This window comes from Hyperolius riggenbachi, chromosome 2 (genome assembly GCF_040937935.1).
Source record: "Hyperolius riggenbachi isolate aHypRig1 chromosome 2, aHypRig1.pri, whole genome shotgun sequence".
Taxonomy (NCBI): Eukaryota; Metazoa; Chordata; class Amphibia; order Anura; family Hyperoliidae; genus Hyperolius; species Hyperolius riggenbachi.
The window spans coordinates 360,464,486-360,484,405 of record NC_090647.1 but is presented as its reverse complement, the minus strand read 5'-3'; positions in this window follow the sequence as shown (position 1 = coordinate 360,484,405).

Sequence of the window (19,920 nt, the reverse complement as noted above, 5' to 3'; positions counted from 1 at the left end):
AAGGGACTTTTAAAACCGGCATGTATGAGTGACTATTACAGCCGGCGCCCAGAAGGGACTTTTAAAGCCGGCGGCCAGAAGGGACTTTTAAAGCCAGCGCCCAGAAGGGACTTTTAAAACCGGCATCCATGAGTGGCTATTACAGCCGGCGCCCAGAAGGGACTTTTAAAACCGGCATCCATGAGTGACTATTACAACCGGCGCCCAGAAGGGACTTTTAAAGCCGGCATACATGAGTGACTATTTCAACCGGCGCCCAGAAGGGACTTTTAAAACCGGCATCCATGAGTGACTATTACAGCCGGCGCCCAGAAGGGACTTTTAAAACCGGCATCCATGAGTGACTATTACAGCCGGCGCCCAGAAGGGACTTTTAAAACCGGCATCCATGAGTGACTATTACAGCCGGCGCCCAGAAGGGACTTTTAAAACCGGCATCCATGAGTGACTATTACAACCGGCGCCCAGAAGGGACTTTTAAAGCCAGCGACAAGAAGGGACTTTTAAAGCCGGCGGCCAGAAGGGACTTTTAAAGCCGGCGGCCAGAAGGGACTTTTAAAGCCACCGCCCAGAAGGGACTTTTAAAACCGGCATCCATGAGTGACTATTACAGCCGGCGCCCAGAAGGGACTTTTAAAACCGGCATCCATGAGTGACTATTACAACCGGCGCCCAGAAGGGACTTTTAAAGCCGGCATCCATGAGTGACTATTACAGCCGGCGCCCAGAAGGGACTTTTAAAACCGGCATCCATGAGTGACTATTACAACCGGCGCCCAGAAGGGACTTTTAAAACCGGCATCCATGAGTGACTATTACAGCCGGCGCCCAGAAGGGACTTTTAAAACCGGCATCCATGAGTGACTATTACAGCCGGCGCCCAGAAGGGACTTTTAAAACCGGCATCCATGAGTGACTATTACAGCCGGCGCCCAGAAGGGACTTTTAAAACCGGCATCCATGAGTGACTATTACAACCGGCGCCCAGAAGGGACTTTTAAAACCGGCATCCATGAGTGACTATTACAGCCGGCGCCCAGAAGGGACTTTTAAAACCGGCATCCATGAGTGACTATTACAGCCGGCGCCCAGAAGGGACTTTTAAAACCGGCATCCATGAGTGACTATTACAGCCGGCGCCCAGAAGGGACTTATAAAACCGGCATCCATGAGTGACTATTACAGCCGGCGCCCAGAAGGGACTTTTAAAACCGGCATCCATGAGTGGCTATTACAGCCGGCGCCCAGAAGGGACTTTTAAAACCGGCATCCATGAGTGACTATTACAACCGGCGCCCAGAAGGGACTTTTAAAACCGGCATCCATGAGTGACTATTACAGCCGGCGCCCAGAAGGGACTTTTAAAACCGGCATCCATAAGTGACTATTACAACCGGCGCCCAGAAGGGACTTTTAAAGCCGGCATCCATGAGTGACTATTACAGCCGGCGCCCAGAAGGGACTTTTAAAGCCAGCGGCCAGAAGGGACTTTTAAAGCCAGCGGCCAGAAGGGACTTTTAAAGCCAGCGCCCAGAAGGGACTTTTAAAGCCAGCGCCCAGAAGGGACTTTTAAAGCCAGCGCCCAGAAGGGACTTTTAAAACCGGCATCCATGAGTGACTATTACAGCCGGCGCCCAGAAGGGACTTTTAAAGCCGGCGGCCAGAAGGGACTTTTAAAGCCAGCGCCCAGAAGGGACTTTAAAAACCGGCATCCATGAGTGACTATTACAGCCGGTGCCCAGAAGAGACTTTTAAAACCGGCATCCATGAGTGACTATTACAACCGGCGCCCAGAAGGGACTTTTAAAACCGGCATCCATGAGTGACTATTACAGCCGGCGCCCAGAAGGGACTTTTAAAACCGGCATCCATGAGTGACTATTACAGCCGGCGCCCAGAAGGGACTTTTAAAACCGGCATCCATGAGTGACTATTACAACCAGCGCCCAGAAGGGACTTTTAAAACCGGCATCCATGAGTGACTATTACAGCCGGCGCCCAGAAGGGACTTTTAAAACCGGCATCCATGAGTGACTATTACAACCGGCGCCCAGAAGGGACTTTTAAAGCCGGCATCCATGAGTGACTATTACAGCCGGCGCCCAGAAGGGACTTTTAAAGCCGGCATCCATGAGTGACTATTACAACCGGCGCCCAGAAGGGACTTTTAAAACCGGCATCCATGAGTGACTATTACAGCCGGCGCCCAGAAGGGGCTTTTAAAACCGGCATCTATGAGTGACTATTACAGCCGGCGCCCAGAAGGGACTTTTAAAGCCGGCGGCCAGAAGGGACTTTTAAAGCCAGCGCCCAGAAGGGACTTTTAAAACCGGCATCCATGAGTGGCTATTACAGCCGGCGCCCAGAAGGGACTTTTAAAACCGGCATCCATGAGTGACTATTACAACCGGCGCCCAGAAGGGACTTTTAAAGCCGGCATACATGAGTGACTATTTCAACCGGCGCCCAGAAGGGACTTTTAAAACCGGCATCCATGAGTGACTATTACAGCCGGCGCCCAGAAGGGACTTTTAAAACCGGCATCCATGAGTGACTATTACAGCCGGCGCCCAGAAGGGACTTTTAAAACCGGCATCCATGAGTGACTATTACAGCCGGCACCCAGAAGGGACTTTTAAAACCGGCATCCATGAGTAACTATTACAACCGGCGCCCAGAAGGGACTTTTAAAACCGGCATCTATGAGTGACTATTACAGCCGGCGCCCAGAAGGGACTTTTAAAGCCAGCGGCCAGAAGGGACTTTTAAAGCCAGCGCCCAGAAGGGACTTTTAAAGCCAGCGCCCAGAAGGGACTTTTAAAGCCAGCGCCCAGAAGGGACTTTTAAAGCCACCGCCCAGAAGGGACTTTTAAAACCGGCATCCATGAGTGACTATTATAACCGGCGCCCAGAAGGGACTTTTAAAACCGGCATCCATGAGTGACTATTACAGCCGGCGCCCAGAAGGGACTTTTAAAACCGGCATCCATAAGTGACTATTACAACCGGCGCCCAGAAGGGACTTTTAAAGCCGGCATCCATGAGTGACTATTACAGCCGGCGCCCAGAAGGGACTTTTAAAACCGGCATCCATGAGTGACTATTACAGCCGGCGCCCAGAAGGGACTTTTAAAACCGGCATCCATGAGTGACTATTACAGCCGGCGCCCAGAAGGGACTTTTAAAACCGGCATCCATGAGTGACTATTACAACCGGCGCCCAGAAGGGACTTTTAAAACCGGCATCCATGAGTGACTATTACAGCCGGCGCCCAGAAGGGACTTTTAAAACCGGCATCCATAAGTGACTATTACAACCGGCGCCCAGAAGGGACTTTTAAAGCCGGCATCCATGAGTGACTATTACAGCCGGCGCCCAGGAGGGACTTTTAAAACCGGCATCCATGAGTAACTATTACAACCGGCGCCCAGAAGGGACTTTTAAAACCGGCATCTATGAGTGACTATTACAGCCGGCGCCCAGAAGGGACTTTTAAAGCCGGCGGCCAGAAGGGACTTTTAAAGCCAGCGCCCAGAAGGGACTTTTAAAACCGGCATCCATGAGTGGCTATTACAGCCGGCGCCCAGAAGGGACTTTTAAAACCGGCATCCATGAGTGACTATTACAACCGGCGCCCAGAAGGGACTTTTAAAGCCGGCATACATGAGTGACTATTTCAACCGGCGCCCAGAAGGGACTTTTAAAACCGGCATCCATGAGTGACTATTACAGCCGGCGCCCAGAAGGGACTTTTAAAACCGGCATCCATGAGTGACTATTACAGCCGGCGCCCAGAAGGGACTTTTAAAACCGGCATCCATGAGTGACTATTACAGCCGGCGCCCAGAAGGGACTTTTAAAACCGGCATCCATGAGTAACTATTACAACCGGCGCCCAGAAGGGACTTTTAAAACCGGCATCTATGAGTGACTATTACAGCCGGCGCCCAGAAGAGACTTTTAAAGCCAGCGCCCAGAAGGGACTTTTAAAGCCAGCGCCCAGAAGGGACTTTTAAAGCCAGCGCCCAGAAGGGACTTTTAAAGCCAGCGCCCAGAAGGGACTTTCAAAACCGGCATCCATGAGTGACTATTACAGCCGGCGCCCAGAAGGGACTTTTAAAGCCGGCGGCCAGAAGGGACTTTTAAAGCCAGCGCCCAGAAGGGACTTTAAAAACCCGGCATCCATGAGTGACTATTACAGCCGGCGCCCAGAAGGGACTTTTAAAACCGGCATCCATGAGTGACTATTACAGCCGGCGCCCAGAAGGGACTTTTAAAACCGGCATCCATGAGTGACTATTACAACCGGCGCCCAGAAGGGACTTTTAAAGCCAGCGACAAGAAGGGACTTTTAAAGCCGGCGGCCAGAAGGGACTTTTAAAGCCGGCGGCCAGAAGGGACTTTTAAAGCCGGCGGCCAGAAGGGACTTTTAAAGCCACCGCCCAGAAGGGACTTTTAAAACCGGCATCCATGAGTGACTATTACAGCCGGCGCCCAGAAGGGACTTTTAAAACCGGCATCCATGAGTGACTATTACAACCGGCGCCCAGAAGGGACTTTTAAAACCGGCATCCATGAGTGACTATTACAGCCGGCGCCTAGAAGGGACTTTTAAAACCGGCATCCATGAGTGACTATTACAGCCGGCGCCCAGAAGGGACTTTTAAAACCGGCATCCATGAGTGACTATTACAACCGGCGCCCAGAAGGGACTTTTAAAACCGGCATCCATGAGTGACTATTACAGCCGGCGCCCAGAAGGGACTTTTAAAACCGGCATCCATAAGTGACTATTACAACCGGCGCCCAGAAGGGACTTTTAAAGCCGGCATCCATGAGTGACTATTACAGCCGGCGCCCAGGAGGGACTTTTAAAACCGGCATCCATGAGTAACTATTACAACCGGCGCCCAGAAGGGACTTTTAAAACCGGCATCTATGAGTGACTATTACAGCCGGCGCCCAGAAGGGACTTTTAAAGCCGGCGGCCAGAAGGGACTTTTAAAGCCAGCGCCCAGAAGGGACTTTTAAAACCGGCATCCATGAGTGGCTATTACAGCCGGCGCCCAGAAGGGACTTTTAAAACCGGCATCCATGAGTGACTATTACAACCGGCGCCCAGAAGGGACTTTTAAAGCCGGCATACATGAGTGACTATTTCAACCGGCGCCCAGAAGGGACTTTTAAAACCGGCATCCATGAGTGACTATTACAGCCGGCGCCCAGAAGGGACTTTTAAAACCGGCATCCATGAGTGACTATTACAGCCGGCGCCCAGAAGGGACTTTTAAAACCGGCATCCATGAGTGACTATTACAGCCGGCGCCCAGAAGGGACTTTTAAAACCGGCATCCATGAGTAACTATTACAACCGGCGCCCAGAAGGGACTTTTAAAACCGGCATCTATGAGTGACTATTACAGCCGGCGCCCAGAAGGGACTTTTAAAGCCAGCGCCCAGAAGGGACTTTTAAAGCCAGCGCCCAGAAGGGACTTTTAAAACCGGCATCCATGAGTGACTATTACAGCCGGCGCCCAGAAGGGACTTTTAAAGCCGGCGGCCAGAAGGGACTTTTAAAGCCAGCGCCCAGAAGGGACTTTAAAAACCGGCATCCATGAGTGACTATTACAGCCGGCGCCCAGAAGAGACTTTTAAAACCGGCATCCATGAGTGACTATTACAACCGGCGCCCAGAAGAGACTTTTAAAACCGGCATCCATGAGTGACTATTACAACCGGCGCCCAGAAGGGACTTTTAAAACCGGCATCCATGAGTGACTATTACAGCCGGCGCCCAGAAGGGACTTTTAAAACCGGCATCCATGAGTGACTATTACAGCCGGCGCCCAGAAGGGACTTTTAAAACCGGCATCCATGAGTGACTATTACAACCGGCGCCCAGAAGGGACTTTTAAAGCCGGCATCCATGAGTGACTATTACAGCCGGCGCCCAGAAGGGACTTTTAAAGCCGGCATCCATGAGTGACTATTACAACCGGCGCCCAGAAGGGACTTTTAAAGCCGGCATCCATGAGTGACTATTACAGCCGGCGCCGAGAAGGGACTTTTAAAACCGGCATCCATGAGTGACCATTACAACCGGCGCCCAGAAGGGACTTTTAAAACCGGCATCCATGAGTGACTATTACAGCCGGCGCCCAGAAGGGAATTTTAAAACCGGCATCCATGAGTGACTATTACAGCCGGCGCCCAGAAGGGACTTTTAAAACCGGCATCCATGAGTGACTATTACAGCCGGCGCCCAGAAGGGACTTTTAAAACCGGCATCCATGAGTGACTATTACAGCCGGCGCCCAGAAGGGACTTTTAAAACCGGCATCCATGAGTGACTATTACAACCGGCGCCCAGAAGGGACTTTTAAAACCGGCATCCATGAGTGACTATTACAGCCGGCGCCCAGAAGGGACTTTTAAAACCGGCATCCATGAGTGACTATTACAGCCGGCGCCCAGAAGGGTCTTTTAAAACCGGCATCCATGAGTGACTATTACAGCCGGCGCCCAGAAGGGACTTTTAAAACCGGCATCCATGAGTGACTATTACAGCCGGCGCCCAGAAGGGACTTTTAAAACCGGCATCCATGAGTGACTATTACAGCCGGCGCCCAGAAGGGACTTTTAAAACCGGCATCCATGAGTGACTATTACAACCGGCGCCCAGAAGGGACTTTTAAAACCGGCATCCATGAGTGACTATTACAGCCGGCGCCCAGAAGGGACTTTTAAAACCGGCATCCATGAGTGACTATTACAGCCGGCGCCCAGAAGGGACTTTTAAAACCGGCATCCATGAGTGACTATTACAACCGGCGCCCAGAAGGGACTTTTAAAACCGGCATCTATGAGTGACTATTACAGCCGGCGCCCAGAAGGGACTTTTAAAGCCGGCGGCCAGAAGGGACTTTTAAAGCCAGCGCCCAGAAGGGACTTTTAAAACCGGCATCCATGAGTGGCTATTACAGCCGGCGCCCAGAAGGGACTTTTAAAACCGGCATCCATGAGTGACTATTACAACCGGCGCCCAGAAGGGACTTTTAAAGCCGGCATACATGAGTGACTATTTCAACCGGCGCCCAGAAGGGACTTTTAAAACCGGCATCCATGAGTGACTATTACAGCCGGCGCCCAGAAGGGACTTTTAAAGCCAGCGGCCAGAAGGGACTTTTAAAGCCAGCGCCCAGAAGGGACTTTTAAAGCCAGCGCCCAGAAGGGACTTTTAAAACCGGCATCCATGAGTGACTATTACAGCCGGCGCCCAGAAGAGACTTTTAAAACCGGCATCCATGAGTGACTATTACAACCGGCGCCCAGAAGGGACTTTTAAAACCGGCATCCATGAGTGACTATTACAGCCGGCGCCCAGAAGGGACTTTTAAAACCGGCATCCATGAGTGACTATTACAGCCGGCGCCCAGAAGGGACTTTTAAAACCGGCATCCATGAGTGACTATTACAACCGGCGCCCAGAAGGGACTTTTAAAACCGGCATCCATGAGTGACTATTACAGCCGGCGCCCAGAAGGGACTTTTAAAACCGGCATCCATGAGTGACTATTACAACCGGCGCCCAGAAGGGACTTTTAAAACCGGCATCCATGAGTGACTATTACAACCGGCGCCCAGAAGGGACTTTTAAAGCCGGCATCCATGAGTGACTATTACAACCGGCGCCCAGAAGGGACTTTTAAAACCGGCATCCATGAGTGACTATTACAGCCGGCGCCCAGAAGGGACTTTTAAAACCGGCATCCATGAGTGACTATTACAGCCGGCGCCCAGAAGGGACTTTTAAAACCGGCATCCATGAGTGACTATTACAGCCGGCGCCCAGAAGGGACTTTTAAAACCGGCATCCATGAGTGACTATTACAGCCGGCGCCCAGAAGGGACTTTTAAAACCGGCATCCATGAGTGACTATTACAGCCGGCGCCTAGAAGGGACTTTTAAAACCGGCATCCATGAGTGACTATTACAGCCGGCGCCCAGAAGGGACTTTTAAAACCGGCATCCATGAGTGACTATTACAGCCGGCGCCCAGAAGGGACTTTTAAAACCGGCATCCATGAGTAACTATTACAACCGGCGCCCAGAAGGGACTTTTAAAGCCGGCGGCCAGAAGGGACTTTTAAAGCCAGCGCCCAGAAGGGACTTTTAAAACCGGCATCCATGAGTGGCTATTACAGCCGGCGCCCAGAAGGGACTTTTAAAACCGGCATCCATGAGTGACTATTACAACTGGCGCCCAGAAGGGACTTTTAAAGCCGGCATACATGAGTGACTATTTCAACCGGCGCCCAGAAGGGACTTTTAAAGCCGGCATCCATGAGTGACTATTACAGCCGGCGCCCAGAAGGGACTTTTAAAACCGGCATCCATGAGTGACTATTACAACCGGCGCCCAGAAGGGACTTTTAAAACCGGCATCCATGAGTGACTATTACAGCCGGCGCCCAGAAGGGACTTTTAAAACCGGCATCCATGAGTAACTATTACAACCGGCGCCCAGAAGGGACTTTTAAAACCGGCATCCATGAGTGACTATTACAACCGGCGCCCAGAAGGGACTTTTAAAGCCAGCGGCCAGAAGGGACTTTTAAAGCCAGCGCCCAGAAGGGACTTTTAAAGCCAGCGCCCAGAAGGGACTTTTAAAGCCAGCGCCCAGAAGGGACTTTTAAAGCCAGCGCATAGAAGGGACTTTTAAAGCCAGCGCCCAGAAGGGACTTTCAAAACCGGCATCCATGAGTGACTATTACAGCCGGCGCCCAGAAGGGACTTTTAAAGCCGGCGGCCAGAAGGGACTTTTAAAGCCAGCGACAAGAAGGGACTTTTAAAGCCGGCGGCCAGAAGGGACTTTTAAAGCCGGCGGCCAGAAGGGACTTTTAAAGCCACCGCCCAGAAGGGACTTTTAAAACCGGCATCCATGAGTGACTATTACAGCCGGCGCCCAGAAGGGACTTTTAAAACCGGCATCCATGAGTGACTATTACAACCGGCGCCCAGAAGGGACTTTTAAAGCCGGCATCCATGAGTGACTATTACAGCCGGCGCCCAGAAGGGACTTTTAAAACCGGCATCCATGAGTGACTATTACAACCGGCGCCCAGAAGGGACTTTTAAAACCGGCATCCATGAGTGACTATTACAACCGGCGCCCAGAAGGGACTTTTAAAACCGGCATCCATGAGTGACTATTACAGCCGGCGCCCAGAAGGGACTTTTAAAACCGGCATCCATAAGTGACTATTACAACCGGCGCCCAGAAGGGACTTTTAAAGCCGGCATCCATGAGTGACTATTACAGCCGGCGCCCAGGAGGGACTTTTAAAACCGGCATCCATGAGTGACTATTACAGCCGGCGCCCAGAAGGGACTTTTAAAGCCGGCGGCCAGAAGGGACTTTTAAAGCCAGCGCCCAGAAGGGACTTTTAAAACCAGCGCCCAGAAGGGACTTTTAAAACCGGCATCCATGAGTGGCTATTACAGCCGGCGCCCAGAAGGGACTTTTAAAACCGGCATCCATGAGTGACTATTACAGCCGGCGCCCAGAAGGGACTTTTAAAACCGGCATCCATGAGTGACTATTACAACCGGCGCCCAGAAGGGACTTTTAAAGCCGGCATCCATGAGTGACTATTACAGCCGGCGCCCAGAAGGGACTTTTAAAACCGGCATCCATGAGTGACTATTACAGCCGGCGCCCAGAAGGGACTTTTAAAACCGGCATCCATGAGTGACTATTACAACCGGCGCCCAGAAGGGACTTTTAAAACCGGCATCCATGAGTGACTATTACAGCCGGCGCCCAGAAGGGACTTTTAAAACCGGCATCCATGAGTGACTATTACAGCTGGCGCCCAGAAGGGTCTTTTAAAACCGGCATCCATGAGTGACTATTACAGCCGGCGCCCAGAAGGGACTTTTAAAACCGGCATCCATGAGTGACTATTACAGCCGGCGCCCAGAAGGGACTTTTAAAACCGGCATCCATGAGTGACTATTACAGCCGGCGCCCAGAAGGGACTTTTAAAGCCGGCATCCATGAGTGACTATTACAGCCGGCGCCCAGAAGGGACTTTTAAAACCGGCATCCATGAGTGACTATTACAACCGGCGCCCAGAAGGGACTTTTAAAACCGGCATCCATGAGTGACTATTACAGCCGGCGCCCAGAAGGGAATTTTAAAACCGGCATCCATGAGTGACTATTACAGCCGGCGCCCAGAAGGGACTTTTAAAACCGGCATCCATGAGTGACTATTACAGCCGGCGCCCAGAAGGGACTTTTAAAACCGGCATCCATGAGTGACTATTACAGCCGGCGCCCAGAAGGGACTTTTAAAACCGGCATCCATGAGTGACTATTACAACCGGCGCCCAGAAGGGTCTTTTAAAACCGGCATCCATGAGTGACTATTACAGCCGGCGCCCAGAAGGGACTTTTAAAACCGGCATCCATGAGTGACTATTACAGCCGGCGCCCAGAAGGGACTTTTAAAACCGGCATCCATGAGTGACTATTACAGCCGGCGCCCAGAAGGGACTTTTAAAACCGGCATCCATGAGTGACTATTACAGCCGGCGCCCAGAAGGGACTTTTAAAACCGGCATCCATGAGTGACTATTACAGCCGGCGCCCAGAAGGGACTTTTAAAACCGGCATCCATGAGTGGCTATTACAGCCGGCGCCCAGAAGGGACTTTTAAAACCGGCATCCATGAGTGACTATTACAGCCGGCGCCCAGGAGGGACTTTTAAAACCGGCATCTATGAGTGACTATTACAGCCGGCGCCCAGAAGGGACTTTTAAAGCCGGCGGCCAGAAGGGACTTTTAAAGCCAGCGCCCAGAAGGGACTTTTAAAACCGGCATCCATGAGTGGCTATTACAGCCGGCGCCCAGAAGGGACTTTTAAAACCGGCATCCATGAGTGACTATTACAACTGGCGCCCAGAAGGGACTTTTAAAGCCGGCATACATGAGTGACTATTTCAACCGGCGCCCAGAAGGGACTTTTAAAACCGGCATCCATGAGTGACTATTACAGCCGGCGCCCAGAAGGGACTTTTAAAACCGGCATCCATGAGTGACTATTACAGCCGGCGCCCAGAAGGGACTTTTAAAACCGGCATCTATGAGTGACTATTACAGCCGGCGCCCAGAAGGGACTTTTAAAGCCAGCGGCCAGAAGGGACTTTTAAAGCCAGCGCCCAGAAGGGACTTTTAAAGCCAGCGCATAGAAGGGACTTTTAAAGCCAGCGCCCAGAAGGGACTTTAAAAACCGGCATCCATGAGTGACTATTACAGCCGGCGCCCAGAAGGGACTTTTAAAACCGGCATCCATGAGTGACTATTAAAGCCGGCGCCCAGAAGGGACTTTTAAAACCGGCATCCATGAGTGACTATTACAACCGGCGCCCAGAAGGGACTTTTAAAGCCAGCGACAAGAAGGGACTTTTAAAGCCGGCGGCCAGAAGGGACTTTTAAAGCCGGCGGCCAGAAGGGACTTTTAAAGCCACCGCCCAGAAGGGACTTTTAAAACCGGCATCCATGAGTGACTATTACAGCCGGCGCCCAGAAGGGACTTTTAAAGCCGGCATCCATGAGTGACTATTACAGCCGGCGCCCAGAAGGGACTTTTAAAACCGGCATCCATGAGTGACTATTACAGCCGGCGCCCAGAAGGGACTTTTAAAACCGGCATCCATGAGTGACTATTACAGCCGGCGCCCAGAAGGGACTTTTAAAACCGGCATCCATGAGTGACTATTACAACCGGCGCCCAGAAGGGACTTTTAAAACCGGCATCCATGAGTGACTATTACAGCCGGCGCCCAGAAGGGACTTTTAAAACCGGCATCCATGAGTGACTATTACAGCCGGCGCCCAGAAGGGACTTTTAAAACCGGCATCCATGAGTGACTATTACAACCGGCGCCCAGAAGGGACTTTTAAAACCGGCATCCATGAGTGACTATTACAGCCGGCGCCCAGAAGGGACTTTTAAAACCGGCATCCATAAGTGACTATTACAACCGGCGCCCAGAAGGGACTTTTAAAGCCGGCATCCATGAGTGACTATTACAGCCGGCGCCCAGGAGGGACTTTTAAAACCGGCATCCATGAGTAACTATTACAACCGGCGCCCAGAAGGGACTTTTAAAACCGGCATCTATGAGTGACTATTACAGCCGGCGCCCAGAAGGGACTTTTAAAGCCGGCGCCCAGAAGGGACTTTTAAAACCGGCATCCATGAGTGGCTATTACAGCCGGCGCCCAGAAGGGACTTTTAAAACCGGCATCCATGAGTGACTATTACAACCGGCGCCCAGAAGGGACTTTTAAAGCCGGCATACATGAGTGACTATTTCAACCGGCGCCCAGAAGGGACTTTTAAAACCGGCATCCATGAGTGACTATTACAGCTGGCGCCCAGAAGGGACTTTTAAAACCGGCATCCATGAGTGACTATTACAGCCGGCGCCCAGAAGGGACTTTAAAAACCGGCATCCATGAGTGACTATTACAGCCGGCGCCCAGAAGGGACTTTTAAAACCGGCATCCATGAGTAACTATTACAACCGGCGCCCAGAAGGGACTTTTAAAACCAGCATCTATGAGTGACTATTACAGCCGGCGCCCAGAAGGGACTTTTAAAGCCAGCGGCCAGAAGGGACTTTTAAAGCCAGCGCCCAGAAGGGACTTTTAAAGCCAGCGCCCAGAAGGGACTTTTAAAGCCAGCGCCCAGAAGGGACTTTTAAAACCGGCATCCATGAGTGACTATTACAGACGGCGCCCAGAAGGGACTTTTAAAGCCGGCGGCCAGAAGGGACTTTTAAAGCCAGCGCCCAGAAGGGACTTTTAAAGCCAGCGCCCAGAAGGGACTTTTAAAGCCAGCGCCCAGAAGGGACTTTAAAAACCGGCATCCATGAGTGACTATTACAGCCGGCGCCCAGAAGAGACTTTTAAAACCGGCATCCATGAGTGACTATTACAGCCGGCGCCCAGAAGGGACTTTTAAAACCGGCATCCATGAGTGACTATTACAACCGGCGCCCAGAAGGGACTTTTAAAGCCAGCGACAAGAAGGGACTTTTAAAGCCGGCGGCCAGAAGGGACTTTTAAAGCCGGCGGCCAGAAGGGACTTTTAAAGCCACCGCCCAGAAGGGACTTTTAAAACCGGCATCCATGAGTGACTATTACAGCCGGCGCCCAGAAGGGACTTTTAAAACCGGCATCCATGAGTGACTATTACAACCGGCGCCCAGAAGGGACTTTTAAAGCCGGCATCCATGAGTGACTATTACAGCCGGCGCCCAGAAGGGACTTTTAAAACCGGCATCCATGAGTGACTATTACAACCGGCGCCCAGAAGGGACTTTTAAAACCGGCATCCATGAGTGACTATTACAGCCGGCGCCCAGAAGGGACTTTTAAAACCGGCATCCATGAGTGACTATTACAGCCGGCGCCCAGAAGGGACTTTTAAAACCGGCATCCATGAGTGACTATTACAGCCGGCGCCCAGAAGGGACTTTTAAAACCGGCATCCATGAGTGACTATTACAACCGGCGCCCAGAAGGGACTTTTAAAACCGGCATCCATGAGTGACTATTACAGCCGGCGCCCAGAAGGGACTTTTAAAACCGGCATCCATGAGTGACTATTACAGCCGGCGCCCAGAAGGGACTTTTAAAACCGGCATCCATGAGTGACTATTACAACCGGCGCCCAGAAGGGACTTTTAAAACCGGCATCCATGAGTGACTATTACAGCCGGCGCCCAGAAGGGACTTTTAAAACCGGCATCCATAAGTGACTATTACAACCGGCGCCCAGAAGGGACTTTTAAAGCCGGCATCCATGAGTGACTATTACAGCCGGCGCCCAGGAGGGACTTTTAAAACCGGCATCCATGAGTAACTATTACAACCGGCGCCCAGAAGGGACTTTTAAAACCGGCATCTATGAGTGACTATTACAGCCGGCGCCCAGAAGGGACTTTTAAAGCCAGCGGCCAGAAGGGACTTTTAAAGCCAGCGGCCAGAAGGGACTTTTAAAGCCAGCGCCCAGAAGGGACTTTTAAAGCCAGCGCATAGAAGGGACTTTTAAAGCCAGCGCCCAGAAGGGACTTTCAAAACCGGCATCCATGAGTGACTATTACAGCCGGCGCCCAGAAGGGACTTTTAAAGCCGGCGGCCAGAAGGGACTTTTAAAGCCAGCGCCCAGAAGGGACTTTTAAAGCCAGCGCCCAGAAGGGACTTTAAAAACCGGCATCCATGAGTGACTATTACAGCCGGCGCCCAGAAGGGACTTTTAAAACCGGCATCCATGAGTGACTATTACAGCCGGCGCCCAGAAGGGACTTTTAAAACCGGCATCCATGAGTGACTATTAAAGCCGGCGCCCAGAAGGGACTTTTAAAGCCAGCGACAAGAAGGGACTTTTAAAGCCGGCGGCCAGAAGGGACTTTTAAAGCCGGCGGCCAGAAGGGACTTTTAAAGCCAGCGCCCAGAAGGGACTTTTAAAACCGGCATCCATGAGTGGCTATTACAGCCGGCGCCCAGAAGGGACTTTTAAAACCGGCATCCATGAGTGACTATTACAACCGGCGCCCAGAAGGGACTTTTAAAGCCGGCATACATGAGTGACTATTTCAACCGGCGCCCAGAAGGGACTTTTAAAACCGGCATCCATGAGTGACTATTATAGCCGGCGCCCAGAAGGGACTTTTAAAACCGGCATCCATGAGTGACTATTACAGCCGGCGCCCAGAAGGGACTTTTAAAACCGGCATCCATGAGTGACTATTACAGCCGGCGCCCAGAAGGGACTTTTAAAACCGGCATCCATGAGTAACTATTACAACCGGCGCCCAGAAGGGACTTTTAAAACCGGCATCTATGAGTGACTATTACAGCCGGCGCCCAGAAGGGACTTTTAAAGCCAGCGGCCAGAAGGGACTTTTAAAGCCAGCGGCCAGAAGGGACTTTTAAAGCCAGCGCCCAGAAGGGACTTTTAAAGCCAGCGCCCAGAAGGGACTTTTAAAGCCAGCGCCCAGAAGGGACTTTTAAAACCGGCATCCATGAGTGACTATTACAGCCGGCGCCCACAAGGGACTTTTAAAGCCGGCGGCCAGAAGGGACTTTTAAAGCCAGCGCCCAGAAGGGACTTTAAAAACCGGCATCCATGAGTGACTATTACAGCCGGCGCCCAGAAGAGACTTTTAAAACCGGCATCCATGAGTGACTATTACAACCGGCGCCCAGAAGGGACTTTTAAAACCGGCATCCATGAATGACTATTACAGCCGGCGCCCAGAAGGGACTTTTAAACCGGCATCCATGAGTGACTATTACAGCCGGCGCCCAGAAGGGACTTTTAAAACCGGCATCCATGAGTGACTATTACAACCGGCGCCCAGAAGGGACTTTTAAAGCCGGCATCCATGAGTGACTATTACAGCCGGCGCCCAGAAGGGACTTTTAAAGCCGGCATCCATGAGTGACTATTACAACCGGCGCCCAGAAGGGACTTTTAAAACCGGCATCCATGAGTGACTATTACAGCCGGCGCCCAGAAGGGACTTTTAAAACCGGCATCCATGAGTGACTATTACAACCGGCGCCCAGAAGGGACTTTTAAAGCCGGCATCCATGAGTGACTATTACAGCCGGCGCCCAGAAGGGACTTTTAAAGCCGGCATCCATGAGTGACTATTACAACCGGCGCCCAGAAGGGACTTTTAAAACCGGCATCCATGAGTGACTATTACAGCCGGCGCCCAGAAGGGACTTTTAAAACCGGCATCCATGAGTGACTATTACAACCGGCGCCCAGAAGGGACTTTTAAAGCCGGCATCCATGAGTGACTATTACAGCCGGCACCCAGAAGGGACTTTTAAAACCGGCATCCATGAGTGACTATTACAACCGGCGCCCAGAAGGGACTTTTCAAACCGGCATCCATGAGTGACTATTACAGCCGGCGCCCAGAAGGGACTTTTAAAACCGGCATCCATGAGTGACTATTACAACCGGCGCCCAGAAGGGACTTTTAAAGCCAGCGGCCAGAAGGGACTTTTAAAGCCAGCGCCCAGAAGGGACTTTTAAAGCCAGCGCCCAGAAGGGACTTTTAAAGCCAGCGCCCAGAAGGGACTTTTAAAGCCAGCGCATAGAAGGGACTTTTAAAGCCAGCGCCCAGAAGGGACTTTCAAAACCGGCATCCATGAGTGACTATTACAGCCGGCGCCCAGAAGGGACTTTTAAAGCCGGCGGCCAGAAGGGACTTTTAAAGCCAGCGCCCAGAAGGGACTTTAAAAACCGGCATCCATGAGTGACTATTACAGCCGGCGCCCAGAAGAGACTTTTAAAACCGGCATCCATGAGTGACTATTACAACCGGCGCCCAGAAGGGACTTTTAAAACCGGCATCCATGAGTGACTATTACAGCCGGCGCCCAGAAGGGACTTTTAAAACCGGCATCCATGAGTGACTATTACAACCGGCGCCCAGAAGGGACTTTTAAAGCCAGCGACAAGAAGGGACTTTTAAAGCCGGCGGCCAGAAGGGACTTTTAAAGCCGGCGGCCAGAAGGGACTTTTAAAGCCACCGCCCAGAAGGGACTTTTAAAACCGGCATCCATGAGTGACTATTACAGCCGGCGCCCAGAAGGGACTTTTAAAACCGGCATCCATGAGTGACTATTACAACCGGCGCCCAGAAGGGACTTTTAAAGCCGGCATCCATGAGTGACTATTACAGCCGGCGCCCAGAAGGGACTTTTAAAACCGGCATCCATGAGTGACTATTACAACCGGCGCCCAGAAGGGACTTTTAAAACCGGCATCCATGAGTGACTATTACAACCGGCGCCCAGAAGGGACTTTTAAAACCGGCATCCATGAGTGACTATTACAGCCGGCGCCCAGAAGGGACTTTTAAAACCGGCATCCATAAGTGACTATTACAACCGGCGCCCAGAAGGGACTTTTAAAGCCGGCATCCATGAGTGACTATTACAGCCGGCGCCCAGGAGGGACTTTTAAAACCGGCATCTATGAGTGACTATTACAGCCGGCGCCCAGAAGGGACTTTTAAAGCCGGCGGCCAGAAGGGACTTTTAAAGCCAGCGCCCAGAAGGGACTTTTAAAACCGGCATCCATGAGTGGCTATTACAGCCGGCGCCCAGAAGGGACTTTTAAAACCGGCATCCATGAGTGACTATTACAGCCGGCGCCCAGAAGGGACTTTTAAAACCGGCATCCATGAGTGACTATTACAACCGGCGCCCAGAAGGGACTTTTAAAGCCGGCATCCATGAGTGACTATTACAGCCGGCGCCCAGAAGGGACTTTTAAAACCGGCATCCATGAGTGACTATTACAACCGGCGCCCAGAAGGGACTTTTAAAACCGGCATCCATGAGTGACTATTACAGCCGGCGCCCAGAAGGGACTTTTAAAACCGGCATCCATGAGTGACTATTACAACCAGCGCCCAGAAGGGACTTTTAAAACCGGCATCCATGAGTGACTATTACAGCCGGCGCCCAGAAGGGACTTTTAAAACCGGCATCCATGAGTGACTATTACAGCCGGCGCCCAGAAGGGTCTTTTAAAACCGGCATCCATGAGTGACTATTACAGCCGGCGCCCAGAAGGGACTTTTAAAACCGGCATCCATGAGTGACTATTACAGCCGGCGCCCAGAAGGGACTTTTAAAACCGGCATCCATGAGTGACTATTACAGCCGGCGCCCAGAAGGGACTTTTAAAGCCGGCATCCATGAGTGACTATTACAGCCGGCGCCCAGAAGGGACTTTTAAAACCGGCATCCATGAGTGACTATTACAACCGGCGCCCAGAAGGGACTTTTAAAACCGGCATCCATGAGTGACTATTACAGCCGGCGCCCAGAAGGGAATTTTAAAACCGGCATCCATGAGTGACTATTACAGCCGGCGCCCAGAAGGGACTTTTAAAACCGGCATCCATGAGTGACTATTACAGCCGGCGCCCAGAAGGGACTTTTAAAACCGGCATCCATGAGTGACTATTACAGCCGGCGCCCAGAAGGGACTTTTAAAACCGGCATCCATGAGTGACTATTACAGCCGGCGCCCAGAAGGGACTTTTAAAACCGGCATCCATGAGTGACTATTACAACCGGCGCCCAGAAGGGTCTTTTAAAACCGGCATCCATGAGTGACTATTACAGCCGGCGCCCAGAAGGGACTTTTAAAACCGGCATCCATGAGTGACTATTACAGCCGGCGCCCAGAAGGGACTTTTAAAACCGGCATCCATGAGTGACTATTACAGCCGGCGCCCAGAAGGGACTTTTAAAACCGGCATCCATGAGTGACTATTACAGCCGGCGCCCAGAAGGGACTTTTAAAACCGGCATCCATGAGTGACTATTACAGCCGGCGCCCAGAAGGGACTTTTAAAACCGGCATCCATGAGTGGCTATTACAGCCGGCGCCCAGAAGGGACTTTTAAAACCGGCATCCATGAGTGACTATTACAGCCGGCGCCCAGGAGGGACTTTTAAAACCGGCATCTATGAGTGACTATTACAGCCGGCGCCCAGAAGGGACTTTTAAAGCCGGCGGCCAGAAGGGACTTTTAAAGCCAGCGCCCAGAAGGGACTTTTAAAACCGGCATCCATGAGTGGCTATTACAGCCGGCGCCCAGAAGGGACTTTTAAAACCGGCATCCATGAGTGACTATTACAACTGGCGCCCAGAAGGGACTTTTAAAGCCGGCATACATGAGTGACTATTTCAACCGGCGCCCAGAAGGGACTTTTAAAACCGGCATCCATGAGTGACTATTACAGCCGGCGCCCAGAAGGGACTTTTAAAACCGGCATCCATGAGTGACTATTACAGCCGGCGCCCAGAAGGGACTTTTAAAACCGGCATCTATGAGTGACTATTACAGCCGGCGCCCAGAAGGGACTTTTAAAGCCAGCGGCCAGAAGGGACTTTTAAAGCCAGCGCCCAGAAGGGACTTTTAAAGCCAGCGCATAGAAGGGACTTTTAAAGCCAGCGCCCAGAAGGGACTTTAAAAACCGGCATCCATGAGTGACTATTACAGCCGGCGCCCAGAAGAGACTTTTAAAACCGGCATCCATGAGTGACTATTACAACCGGCGCCCAGAAGGGACTTTTAAAACCGGCATCCATGAGTGACTATTACAGCCGGCGCCCAGAAGGGACTTTTAAAACCGGCATCCATGAGTGACTATTAAAGCCGGCGCCCAGAAGGGACTTTTAAAACCGGCATCCATGAGTGACTATTACAACCGGCGCCCAGAAGGGACTTTAAAAGCCAGCGACAAGAAGGGACTTTTAAAGCCGGCGGCCAGAAGGGACTTTTAAAGCCGGCGGCCAGAAGGGACTTTTAAAGCCACCGCCCAGAAGGGACTTTTAAAACCGGCATCCATGAGTGACTATTACAGCCGGCGCCCAGAAGGGACTTTTAAAACCGGCATCCATGAGTGACTATTACAACCGGCGCCCAGAAGGGACTTTTAAAGCCGGCATCCATGAGTGACTATTACAGCCGGCGCCCAGAAGGGACTTTTAAAACCGGCATCCATGAGTGACTATTACAGCCGGCGCCCAGAAGGGACTTTTAAAACCGGCATCCATGAGTGACTATTACAGCCGGCGCCCAGAAGGGACTTTTAAAACCGGCATCCATGAGTGACTATTACAACCGGCGCCCAGAAGGGACTTTTAAAACCGGCATCCATGAGTGACTATTACAGCCGGCGCCCAGAAGGGACTTTTAAAACCGGCATCCATGAGTGACTATTACAGCCGGCGCCCAGAAGGGACTTTTAAAACCGGCATCCATGAGTGACTATTACAACCGGCGCCCAGAAGG